Raw genomic sequence first — 12644 nt, 5'->3', positions numbered from 1 at the left:
ACAGAATGTGTTTTGATGCTGTTTTTCACACTCAAGAACACAATTTCCTAAAATTGGGAGGTTTCAGACATGTTAAACATAATTTCTAAATAAAAAAAAAGTTGACCTAAAGTTTGTTTTTTATTTTAGAAGAAAGTTGTAAGCAACACAGATCACTTGACTTGTGCCCTGAACCTACAGATAACAGTTTACAGCCATTTAGGGGATTTGGATAAAACGCTATCCTGTTTACAGCAGTTGGTCTCCTTGCACCCATTTAATCCTTGGATCTGGAAAAGGCTGGCAGATTTCTACATGAGGCTTTATGTTGCCGTGTTAGATGACAAAACTTCACAGAACTTTAACAATTTTAATAGAGAGAACAATTGCACACCTGCTGCTGAGGAGGGCAGTGAAGAACAGCCGTGCTTCATAGCTTTGTTTAGTAGAATGGGTGCATTTGATCAAGGAGTAGATTCGCAGCTCCAAGGGCATACCGGTGAATCTGCAATGGCCACACTTACATCCACAGCATTAGGAAGAGAACAACTATGGATTAATGCAAGTGCATCTTTCATCCGAGCAAGGTAACAATTATTCTTATTCACCACTCCTGCAAAAAAACAAATGTGTACGTTCAATTAAAACTTCAAGAAAAACATATAGCACAGAACTATACAATGCTAAGGACAGTAACATGTATTTATAAATAGGCAGAAATATTTATCTTGCTTTTTATTTTAGACTTCTCTTGCAGCTGATACAGCCTCAACAAACGTCTTTTGTACTGGATAAAAATGTGACGGCTCAGCTGCACATTGGAAAGCAGTTGAACATGCTTGGACTACAAGTGGAAACCCAAATGTTAATTAGTGAAGTAAGTTATTTTGCAGACTGCCTTATGTTTTATTATGGTAGGGTTCTGATTATGAAGAAAGTCTGAGTTGGCCCTGTAAAATGCATCATTCAGGGAGGAGACGTTTGGAAGAAACCCCGCTTATTTACCTATAGAACTGGGTCAATCAAGCTCTTCCTACAGCGGAAACAGGGGTTGGACCCTCATAATATATAGTGAAGTAAAGGTGCAAAAAACCACAGCTCCCCTGTTAACTAGTGCCTAAGCCTATTGTGTTCTGTCTGTAAACTCTAGCTCATGCATCTTTAAGGCTAGGTTTCCACTTGGGTTTTTGTCCTGCGTTTTTTTTCTTGATGAAAAACGCCAAGAAAACTGCCACTGCATTTTCCTGCGTTTTGGCGTTTTTTTCTGGAGTTTTTTCTGGCGTTTTAGCCTTTCTGTGGAAATTGCTTTTTTCGACCTTAGGCAGTTTTTCCAGCCTTTACAAGTTAGAAGTTTCACCCAGCTAAAAGGGATTAGGATAAATGGCAAGTATCTGCCCCCTGATGTCATTTACTTGGTAGAGTTCTACTTAAACACCCCGGCGGACCCTTTTGTCACTTTTCTGTGGTTTGTAAGGCGTGCTTTATTCCGAATGTCTGCTCCTCTAGGAAGATTGGCCCCAAATGATGGTACAAATTGTTTGCTGTTGCTTTTGGCAGGCAGGATCCCGTTGGTTTGTTTTTAATGGCATGTTTGTTCCAAATGGTGTAGAATTCAATATGAACTTTGTTTTGTGTGAAACTGTTTGTTTCCAGCCTATTTCTCGTAGGACACACAGATACTGGGTCCATCCTCTGCATTGTAACTGTGGAAAAAAACCGCCATAAAAAACGCCAAGGCAAAACCCACATGGCTTTTTCATGGCGTTTTTTCTCTCCCATAGACTTCTATTGGAGAAAAACGCCAAGATTTCCTTGTCAACATGCTGCGATTTTGAAAAACTGCCACAGAGCCCAAAAAAGCAGAAAAACGCCAAAGAGGACTAAAAAAACGCCAAGTGGATATGGCATTCTGCGATTTCCTATTGAAGAACAGCTTACATCTGGCTGCTGCGTTTTTCCACTAAAAAAACGCCAGGTGGCGCTATTGGCGTTTTTATGGGCGTTTTTAGCTAAAAAAACCCAAGTGGAAACCTAGCCTAAGGGGGAAAAAAGAATGCAGGTTTTTTTTTTTCTTCTGGTCCTCGGAGTTGTGCTTCTGGTTTATAGGCTCCTGTTGTGGGTATGGCTACCTCTTTCTCAAGCACAGTCTAGTCTAGTGAGAGCAAACCATAAACCCCCGTGACCCTAAGGCTGAGGACAGCTTCTGCTGTTAAATCATTTTCATGCCAAGGACAAAGCTTGAAAGCTGCCTTTTTCTTTGAAGTTGATAAATTACCAGACAAATCAATAAACTGTTTTTTATTACCAGCTTTGTCGATGCTGAGGTGAGAAGCAACCGACCCCCCCCCCCCACACACACACACTCATTGTTTTGCTTTATGCAAGAAAATCAGGCCTGTTCGGAAGTTCAATAATATGTAATTATAAGGAAATTATATTTTCTAGGTAACCAGGTGGCATCTGTGTGTTTGATCTTGCTGGTTAACCCCTTCGCGACCTTTGCCGGTTCAGGACCGTCATAACAAGAAGGTCACTAAATGACCTTTGACGGTCCTGAACCGTCAAAAAATTAAATAAGCTTAGAAAGTGATCAAGGATCACTTTCTTCGCTTAAACGGCCTTGCTGCAATGCCTCGATGTCGAGGCATTCAGAAAGGCCGAGATCGGCGGCCATGTCTGGCCCCTCCCCGGGGCGTTAACAGCCGCCATACATTGTATGGCGGCGGACGCCCGTTTTAAAAGCGTTTAAAAAACTTAAATGGTGTCGCTGGAATGCCTCGATCAGGAGGCATCCAGCGACACCAAACACTTACCTCTGGGTGGGCTGTGACCGCTCCGGAGAGCGGTCACAGCCGCCGCTGCCGGTGATCTTCGCCATCAAGCAAGATGGCGGCGGCCCGGGAAATAAAACAATAAAGACGAAAAAGTTCGCTAGAGGGTCTCCAGACCCTCTAGAGAACTGGCTCCACTTGCTGGTTGAATACAGGTACTGCATTCAACCATGCAAGTCAATGGAGCCCAGCTTTCTAATCACTATGTGATTAGTAAAATATTCAAAAAAAATAAAAAAAAATAAAAAATGGAAAAAAAAATTAAAAAAAAATGTGCTAACATTTAAAAATAATTATGCAGTGATGTCACTAGATGAACCATCCAGTACCAGCAAAATGTGTAAAAAAAAAATATAAAAAAAGTATTAAAAAAATAAAATAAAATTAAAAAATAAAGTTTATTATTTTGAGCAAGTGCTAAAATTTCTCAAAAATCTCAACAAAGAGTTAAAATAAAAGCACTTCAAATACCCAAGGGGTGTCTAATATATAAAAAAAATGGCTGATGGGGTAAATTGGAGTGGCCTAGCTCAAAGATAGGGCATAGGTACAGACTGACCAAAATGGAGAAAAAAAGCGCACTTCCCAAATGTGGCATTTTAAATCTGAAACAACCCGACAAACCCATGCATGTCGGGTATCACTGCACTCAGGAGATGTTCCTGAACACACATTGGGGTGTTGTTTGACAGTGGCATATACCAGGACCTGTATATCTATAACTAAAATACAATTTGTGTGGAAAAAAAAATAAAAAAAATTACTATTACAAAGTTTGACAAAGTGTAGTTGTATAATTGGTGCATGGAAAGGGTTAAAATAACAGCATTTGGAATACCCTGGGGTGTCTAGTTTTAAAAAATATATGGTTTGAATGGGTTAAATTGAGTTAACCGGCTTCAAAGATATTCCAAAGAGGAGAGGGAGGCACAATGACCAAATGACCACCTGAATTACGCATGCCCCAAAAGTAGCCTTTTACCAGCCAAACAATCTGACAAACCCATGCATGTGGGGTATCGCTGTACTCAGGAGATGTTGCTGAACACATATTGGGGTGTTGTTTGACAGTGACATATACCAGCACCTGTATATCTATAACTAAAGTACAATTTGTGTGGGAAAAAAAATAAAAAAAATTACTATTACAAAGTTTGACAAAGTGTAGTTGTATAATTGGTGCATGGAAAGGGTTAAAATAGCATTTGGAATACCCTGGGGTGTCTAGTTTTCAAAAATATATGGTTTGAATGGGTTAAATTGAGTTAACCGGCTTCAAAGATGTTCCAAAGAGGAGATGGAGGCAGACTGACCAGATTTGTTAAAAAAGATTTGGAAATCATAAAACGCTGCTTGTACTTATTGCCCTATAACTTACAAAAAACAGCAAAAAAACATAAAAACATTGGGTATTTCTAAACTCAGGACAAGTAGTAGAATCTATTTAGCTAGTTTTTTTACTTGCTTTTTTAGGTGAGTAAAAGATTTTTCAAATAAAAGTCATAAAATGTGTTTTTTTTTCAATTTTTCACCATGTTTTTTTTATTTTTTTTATAGTAAATAAGATGATATGATCAAAATAATGGTATCTGAAGAAAGCCCATCTTGTCCTGAAAAAAACAATATATAACTTATGTGGGTACACTAAATGGGTGAGGAGAAAATTACAGCTGAACACAAGCACCACAAAAGTGTCAAAACAGCCTCGGTCCCACAGGGTACAAAACGAAAAATGAGCCCGGTCCTTAAGGGGTTAAAGTGTAACTTATGTGTGTATTGTGTGTAGTGAGTTTTGAAATGGGAAGTAGGTTGCAGGTAGCAGGCGAGTAAAATTCCTGGAATTTGTATATTTACCTGATGGCCAACCTGTTCCCAGAAGTTAATGATCTCCCTGCTAATAAACAAACTTTTTAAACATGTTAACTTTATTGCCTAACTGAATTACATCGGCAAGCTTTTGAGTGTCTTTTTCGTAAAACACCTTGTAGCCTTGAAAGAGGGGAATCTAATGCAGTTCAGTTAGTCGATAAAGAAATCATCTTTTCCAAACTTGCTCATTTTCTTTCCCGTAACTAGTAGCAAAAAAAACCTACTATTGTTAAATAATACATAATCGCAAATATTATTTATTTATATATATATATATATATATATATATATATATATATATCACATCCACACAGGTGTGCTTCTGGCATTAAGCAAAATGTTCAAGGAAAATGTAATTAAGCATTCACTGGATCCATTACTTTTTGCTGTATTTCACACGACTTTCTCAATATTCGTAAAACTGACTCAAAATGTATGGATAAAACATCTTAGTGTTTTGTATGGACTTTCCTAAAAAAAAAAAAAAAAATGCTTCTTGTGGATTGAAAGGCTTAATTTATTCTTTCTTTAGCTGATGAGTGAAGATCTATCACCAGAGGGATTGAGAGAAGAGGGGCAAATTGACACAAAAAGCACCCTGGCCCTAACATCGTTCCAAATGCCGTCTGATGCGGAGTTTACAGCGAAATGGTTTAACAAGATAAGCAGCAGCAGCGTTTGTCTTCCTTTACGTATGAAGATAAACCGTAATTAAATACATTCCAACTGCTACATGACTACTTTGAGGACTGTGCCCATTGCACCAAGACTTATGATCAATATTTATGTTTAAAACATCATTATTTAATATATTTTTGTATTCAACTTTAATATGAAATCTTTAGAATAAAATGATCCGTTTGTCCCTAGAATGTCTTAATGTGTTTGTTTGTAAACAATGTAAATGGAATAACAGAATTATATTTCTGTTCTAATTCCTGAGGTGTCAAAATGCTTTGGTTTTTTATCTTTATCAATTAGTAACTTTTATTAGCTTTTCATCAGTCACTAGGAAATTATACCTTTTGACTTCTTTGACTCTTAAAGACCAATAGGGAATGAATGAATATTTAACGTGGCAATATATTGCCACACTTTGGAAAATGTGTTACTGTTTCAATAGTAAATATTGCGGACGGTTGATCTGGTGTTAGTGTCCGATCTATCATTGCTATCAGCAGGATGGGTATCTGATGACCTAGGTCCCTTACATATAATGCAGCCTCAATGTTCTGTATATGCTGTAAGCACGTTAGCTTTCTACACTGCCTGGTATGTTTTGGCTTTACGCAGAATGTGTTAATAAATGATGTCATGCAGCTCCTTCATGTTCTCGGTAGTATTTAGTGTCCGTTATGTTAGTGAGCGGATGGGAGCTCCGTATACCGTGTGCTGGTCCGTCTCCGGTGTGTGCAGTTAGTGATGCTGTCCGCTAGGTGGCAGCAGACCTCCCCCTCGGCGGCTCTTACGGCTGTCATCACGGAGTCTCCCCGTGTAATAGTAACGCTGTGAATTGTGGGCAGCCGAGATCTTGACGCCCTCATCCCGCCCACTCTCCGGGAAGCCCTGGGAGAAATCCGTTTACCGACCAGCCCATCAGGCCGCTTGGGACACTTTCACTTCTCCATCACCAATCCCGTTAGGAGCGCTAAAGCCCGCAGCTCTTCATCAGCCGGATCCCAACGAGGACCTGTAACCTTCCGGCCCGGGGAAACAAGTGAGTAGCACAGAAGTGCCCGCGGTGTGATCAGCCCCTCGGCGGTGCTATGCTGCCAGCATCCCTGCTCATCCGTCCCGGATACATGCCGGGGGCAGGTGGCACCATGATCCGGGCTGCCGGTGGTGGTTACAGGTCAGTGCCAGCCGCTCATGCCCAGATTCTGCCCCCTGCTAGTAACACACCGCCTGCCTCCGGGGCACGTAGACTGACAGCTGCCCCGCGCCTGGGGAGGAGGTGAGGAACCCTGGCCTGGCCCAGACGCCAGGCCACCATCAGTGGTCGCACCCCCTCTCCGGGTACCTGGCTGCTTGTGTGCGTTTCTGCATTTACAGCACCTGCTGCTGGAACTTCGTTATGCTATAATGTACTCATTCTATAGGTCCAGCCCCTATAGATCGTATAGAGCCGCCTCGCTGTATTTCTCCCTGTTTGGAATTTTTGCGTATGATGTATGGTTGCCCTATGAGTCAGTCGTGTAACCCAAGCAGCTGCAGAACATCTTACCATACGGTGCCACGGAGGTGATTGGCATGCAAAGTGTTTGATGGACTGCAGTCGGTACCGGATGCTTCCCGCCAGTGTCTTCGGTGGATGCGTGTTCTGGTGGCCCTGCCGATCACATTGTAACTACGTCTTGTGTGTAACATGTTACCTTTCATCCATGATCACTTGTGTAAAGTTCAGGTGTAATTTGACAAACGGCCAGCTAATTCTTGGCGTCCTAACAAGCCGAACGCTGGCGAAATATGTATTTTATCAACACCTGACGTTTAAGCCGTGTGGAGGTATGTTACATGTGGAATGAAACACACAGTCGCCATAGCAACCGTATGAGAATTCAGCCATGCCGAATCTTATGTTTATTGTCTTTGCTTGATAGGGTTAACATTATTTAATCTTTGCTTTATATAAAATGTGTTTTTACGGAGCCCTTTCGTGTTACCGATTGGCTGCTTTAAAAACAAAACGTCGGGACGCAGAGAGAGGAGGGGTTGTTCTGCAGCTCTGAAGCTGCAGCTTCTCCTGGCGATAAGGGCTTATTTTATAACCTAGGCTTGAAGAATATTTATTAAAGGACATACAAAGTACATTGATATGCATGTTTTTTGCCTGGGCCACTGGAGGGCCCCCTTTTAAGGTTGTTGCCTTATTCAAACTTTTTGCCAGGGATACTTAATTGTCCCGAGACACTAAAGCAGACGGATATGGGAAAAAGCTTCTTAAAATGTATTTTTCTGTGATTAAACCTTCAGAGCAAGGAGTACCGTGACAGATCTGCTAAAGAGATTTTGCTTGGCAGTGTGTTGATGTTTTGTGTAAGTGGAACAGCCGCTTTAATGCGTCTAATGGGCCTTTTATTGGAGTGTATCGTGCCCGTCACATGCATGCGCGCAGCCATCCCTGGGGAGAAATCCAAACAGCACGGTGTTAGTACTCCAGGGTTGTTGGAGTCCGTCCAGGATGAAGGAGCACACGCTAAGGTATACATTACAGATCTGTACGCCGTGGAGGGACATTATAGCAACGAAGGGCATGAACACGTTAGATCGAGTACAGAAACACAGAATATCACGGCGGATGAGAATCGCTCGGCGCATCTAGTCTGCCCGTTCTTCCCGATTCAAAGACTTAAACCTTAATCAGTCCTTGATCTTGTCTTATAGTCACAATACTTAATGTGTTACCTCTACCACTTCTGCTGGGAAGTGGTTCCAGAACTTCCTTACATTTCATCTAAGCCTCTGTTACTTTAGTTTTACAATACCGTGGGTATATATATATATATATATATGTGTGTACTCGCCGTATCAAAGCAGCAGGCATGCGTTTCCCCCTCTATGTATACTCATTATATGTAGTGCTCCTAGATCCCAACCATATCCGTCGACCCCCCTGTGTTATAGTCTTGCTCATCAGACAGTTGAGTCCCATGGAAGAAAAGAAATCTCCTTGAACATAAAATGCAATGCTGGGTAAAGTAATGTTAGGATAGCCAAAAACAAGGCTTTGTCTAATTTTTTCTGTATCTGCAGACCCGGAGGCTGCCGTTGTCGTCAGCCATGTGAGATTTGTGACGGCTGAACACGTTTCGTGCCGTTTTATGGTATGTTGACGACAGTAATGCAAGCACTAAAGTCTCTCTAGATTTATCAATTATGTCTCTAGTAAGGAGCCTGGGGAACTTATCGGTTATTAAATACATCCTCAGTGGCCTTTGCACCGACTCAGATCTGCATTATATATATATATACATACATATATATATATACACATATATATAGTCTATGCTGCATCTATAGCCAGATTACCCATAGAGACCAATGTGCTTCTTCAGAGCGAAGAGGTTCTACATTATATAGCATAGGAACTGAGTCGGCGAATACTCCGAGTAGGGAACCCCTGTGCGCATGTGTGGAGATTGCTCTCCCTCTTCTTTCATTGAGAGTGCTTTCCTGCCACTGATTGGCTGCTTCAGACCATTGCAGATGCGGGAAGCTGCAGCTTCTCCATAAGGCAAGTAAATGTTTTCTCCTTTTCCCCAGCTTTGAACGCTGCATGTGAAAGAACTTATGAAGAATACACAGTCTTTGTTTAGGGGCTACCTGGGAGTCCCTTTAAGAATGAATGGTTTATTGAATAAACGCGATCAGCCATTGTAAGTTTAGGTCCCTTTTTATAACTGTGGCCCCAGGGTGTTCACTCCTGGCAGCTCCATTCATCTCTGATTCAAGTGGCGTCTTATTTATTATACATGCCACCCCGCAGAAACCTTGCAGATAGGCCGGGTCCTAGGTTCTTTTTTGCAGATCAGAAGAAAGGAATTAGGAAATGTAAACTTGTAATATTATTATTATTGTTATTATTGTCTCTGCATTTGGAGTGGAAACTTTGGTCATATTTTCTTATTAAATTGCTAGTTAATATTAAAATACATTAGAAATTATATTGTAACCATAAGATGATACAGTATGTTGACTTTACTGCCATAGCGATTACAGTTGTTCGGGGGAAAAGGTGTCCAATGTTTAGGTCCACTTTTTAACGCTGTGTAGTTGACACTTTGGCATTTTTACGATGGTTGGTTTGATTGCTAATAACTTCCGGATTGTGAACAAGGATTCTGCATAAGGAAAGATTTTGGTTGTCACCCCGTCATGTTGTATGGAAACACTGGCCTAAATTTGTAGAGCTAAAACGTGATTAAGCTTTTTAACGCTGGTTTGCAGAGAATATTAATCTTGTGACGGATCTGGGCCTTGGGATTCATGGACTGTGCCGGCTGGAAAGCTGAATTAGTAATCAGCATCCGATTATTATCTGATACCGCATTAAACCTCCTTCAGGAGAAGCTGCAGCCCCAGTGCCACTTGTGGTCCCATGTTTCTCAACACTGATTGGCTGTGACACATGTGAGGCTGCACTCACCTACCATATGCATTAAAAAGATGAGTTGCTTCACTCAATGAGTAAACACAGAGGAGGCAATGGGTTAAATATATATATATTCTGGTAGTATTTTCTTGCTCCTTGGTCCAATTCTACCAGGTACTCCAAATCTTACCTTTTACTGACATGGAAAAGGACTTAGGAGTTTTAGTTAACAGTAAATTTACCTGTAGCGACCAGTGTCAGGCAGCTGCTGCTAAGGCAAATAAAATCATGGGGTGCATCAAAAGGGGCATAGATGCCCACGACAAGGAAATAATTCTACCACTGTACAAGTCACTAGTCAGACCACACATGGAATACTGTGTACAGTACTGGGCACCAGTGTACAAGAAAGATATAGTGGAGCTGGAGAGGGTTCAAAGACGGGCAACCAGAGTAATAAGGGGAATGGGAGGACTACAGTACCCAGAAAGATTATCAGAATTAGGGTTATTTAGTTTGGAAAAAAGACGGCTTAGGGGGGATTTAATAACTATGTATAAATATATAAGGGGGCAGTACAGAGATCACTCCCAGGACCTATTTCTACCCAGGACTGTATCTATAACAAGGGGACATCCTCTACGGCTGGAGGAAAGAAGGTTTCTACACCAGCACAGACGGGGGTTCTTTACAGTAAGAGCGGTGAGATTATGGAACTCTCTGCCAGAGGAAGTGGTGATGGTAAACTCAATAAAAGAGTTCAAAAGGAGCCTGGACGTGTTTCTTGAAAGCAATAATATTACAAGTTATGGATATTAGATTAATAGGGACAGAACGTTGATCCAGGGATTTATTCTGATTGCCATATTTGGAGTCGGGAAGGAATATTCCCCCTGGTATGGGGCAATTGGCATCTGCTTCATAAGGGTTTTTTTGCCTTCCTCTGGATCAACACAGTAGGGACACAATATGTATATAGGTTGAACTTGATGGACTTTGGTCTTTTTTCAACCTTATGAACTATGTTACTATGTTACTGTTCAGTTTGCTAATAAATGGTGTTTACAAATTAAAATAAGCAATATGGATACCATGAGCCGCCGTCTTAACCCGTTCTCCTGATCTAACCAACGGTTACTTCTCTTAAGGGGTCTCTCCCCTTCTGTTAAGTTGCTGCTTGTTGTTGATTGGCTCAGGCAGCCTTGGTAAGGGTGGGAGAGGAGAACAGAGGGAACGCCAGAGGGGTAAATGTGTTCGATATTCTAGTTTTGCCATATTTTGCCACAAATTTCAGCTTTACTATAGCAACTTTTTTTTTTAAATTAAAGAACATTAACATTCTTTTTTTTAAAAAAACAAACAAAAAAGCTATATGTACTTTAAATAATTGAAATAAAATATTGGCATTTAAAAAATAAATAAAAATAAATTCATATTTTTTTAATGTTTTTGTATATTTTCTGCCCATTGCTCACCAGGGGATTTGCTCGAGAGGACAGATAAAAGGTAATAGACTTATGACATCCAGCACATTCTGCATCTCTTCCTGTAGCGTTTAAACTTTTTGTCTAATAACCTGCATTAAGAAGTTTGATTAATAGAAATGCTGCGTTTATCACGGCTGTGCGCAGTTAATAAGAGAACTGCCTATAATTGCTGCAAATCAGAGCAAGGGCCAGGGACTGATCATTCAGACGCGAAATTACTTATTTTTGTTATTATTTATATCGCTCAGCTTTCATATAACATAACCCCTTAAGGACAATAGGGGTTTTTACTCGTAGTATATTGCGGGACAATGGCTCTTTTAACATTTTTCAGTGTTGCTGTTTTAGCTGTGATTTTCTTCTTTCTTCATTTCATATTATATATCGTCTTTTTTCAGGACAAACAGGGCTTTCTTTAGATACCATTATTTTTATCATATCATCTAATTTACTATAAAAAAAATATAAAATATGGGGATTTTTTGTTAAAACATTACTTTTTCTCACTTTTTAAACAAAAAACTTTTACTCATCTGCAAAAACGAATTAAAAAACCTGCTAAATAGATTCTAATATTTGTCCTGAATTTAGAAATACCCAATGTTTTTATGTTTTTTTGCTTTTTTCTGCACGTTATGGGGCAATAAGTGCAGGTAGCGTTTTGCTATTTCAAAACCTTTTTTTTCCAAATCTGTTAATTCTGCCCCCCATGTGCCATTTCGGGTATCTTTAAAGCCGGCCAATGCAATTTACCCCATCAAATCATATATTTTTAAAAACTAGACACCCCAAGGTATTTGAAATGCTGGTATTTTAACTCTTTCCATGCACTTTCCATTTTACCACCAGCCTTTGTGAAACTTTATGGTAGTACATTTTTTTTTGTATTTTTTTCACACATGTTGTACTTCAGGTATGAAATTATCGCTCCTGGTATACGTCCGTGTCAAACAACACCCCAATATGTGTTCAGTAACCTCTCCTGAGCGCAGTGATACCCCCACATGCATGGGTTTGTTGGGTTATTTGGGAGGTAAAAGGCCACCTTTGTGAGGTGTGTATTTTTATGCCATTTAGACATCTGATCCTACTGCCCCGATGTCCCATATTTGGGACATCTTTGAACCCGGCCAATTCAATTTACCCCATCCACTCATGCATTTTTTAATACGAGACACTCTATGGGCATTTGTAATGCCAATATTTTAACTGTTTCCATGCTGGAATTTTTGTAAAGATAAAGAATTTTAGGACTTGCTTATTAAAAACTTTTTCATGTTACCATATTTTTTTTTTTAAACATTTTTGAACAAAATTTTTTTTTCTCTCTCTCATTAGTGAGCTGGGCTCCATTGACCTTGCATGGTTGGATGCAGTACCTGGATA

Source organism: Sceloporus occidentalis, unplaced genomic scaffold, assembly GCF_023333645.1.
Source record: "Sceloporus occidentalis isolate IW3139 unplaced genomic scaffold, rSceOcc1.0.p SCAF_30, whole genome shotgun sequence".
Taxonomy (NCBI): Eukaryota; Metazoa; Chordata; class Lepidosauria; order Squamata; family Phrynosomatidae; genus Sceloporus; species Sceloporus occidentalis.
This window is presented reverse-complemented; position numbering follows the sequence as displayed.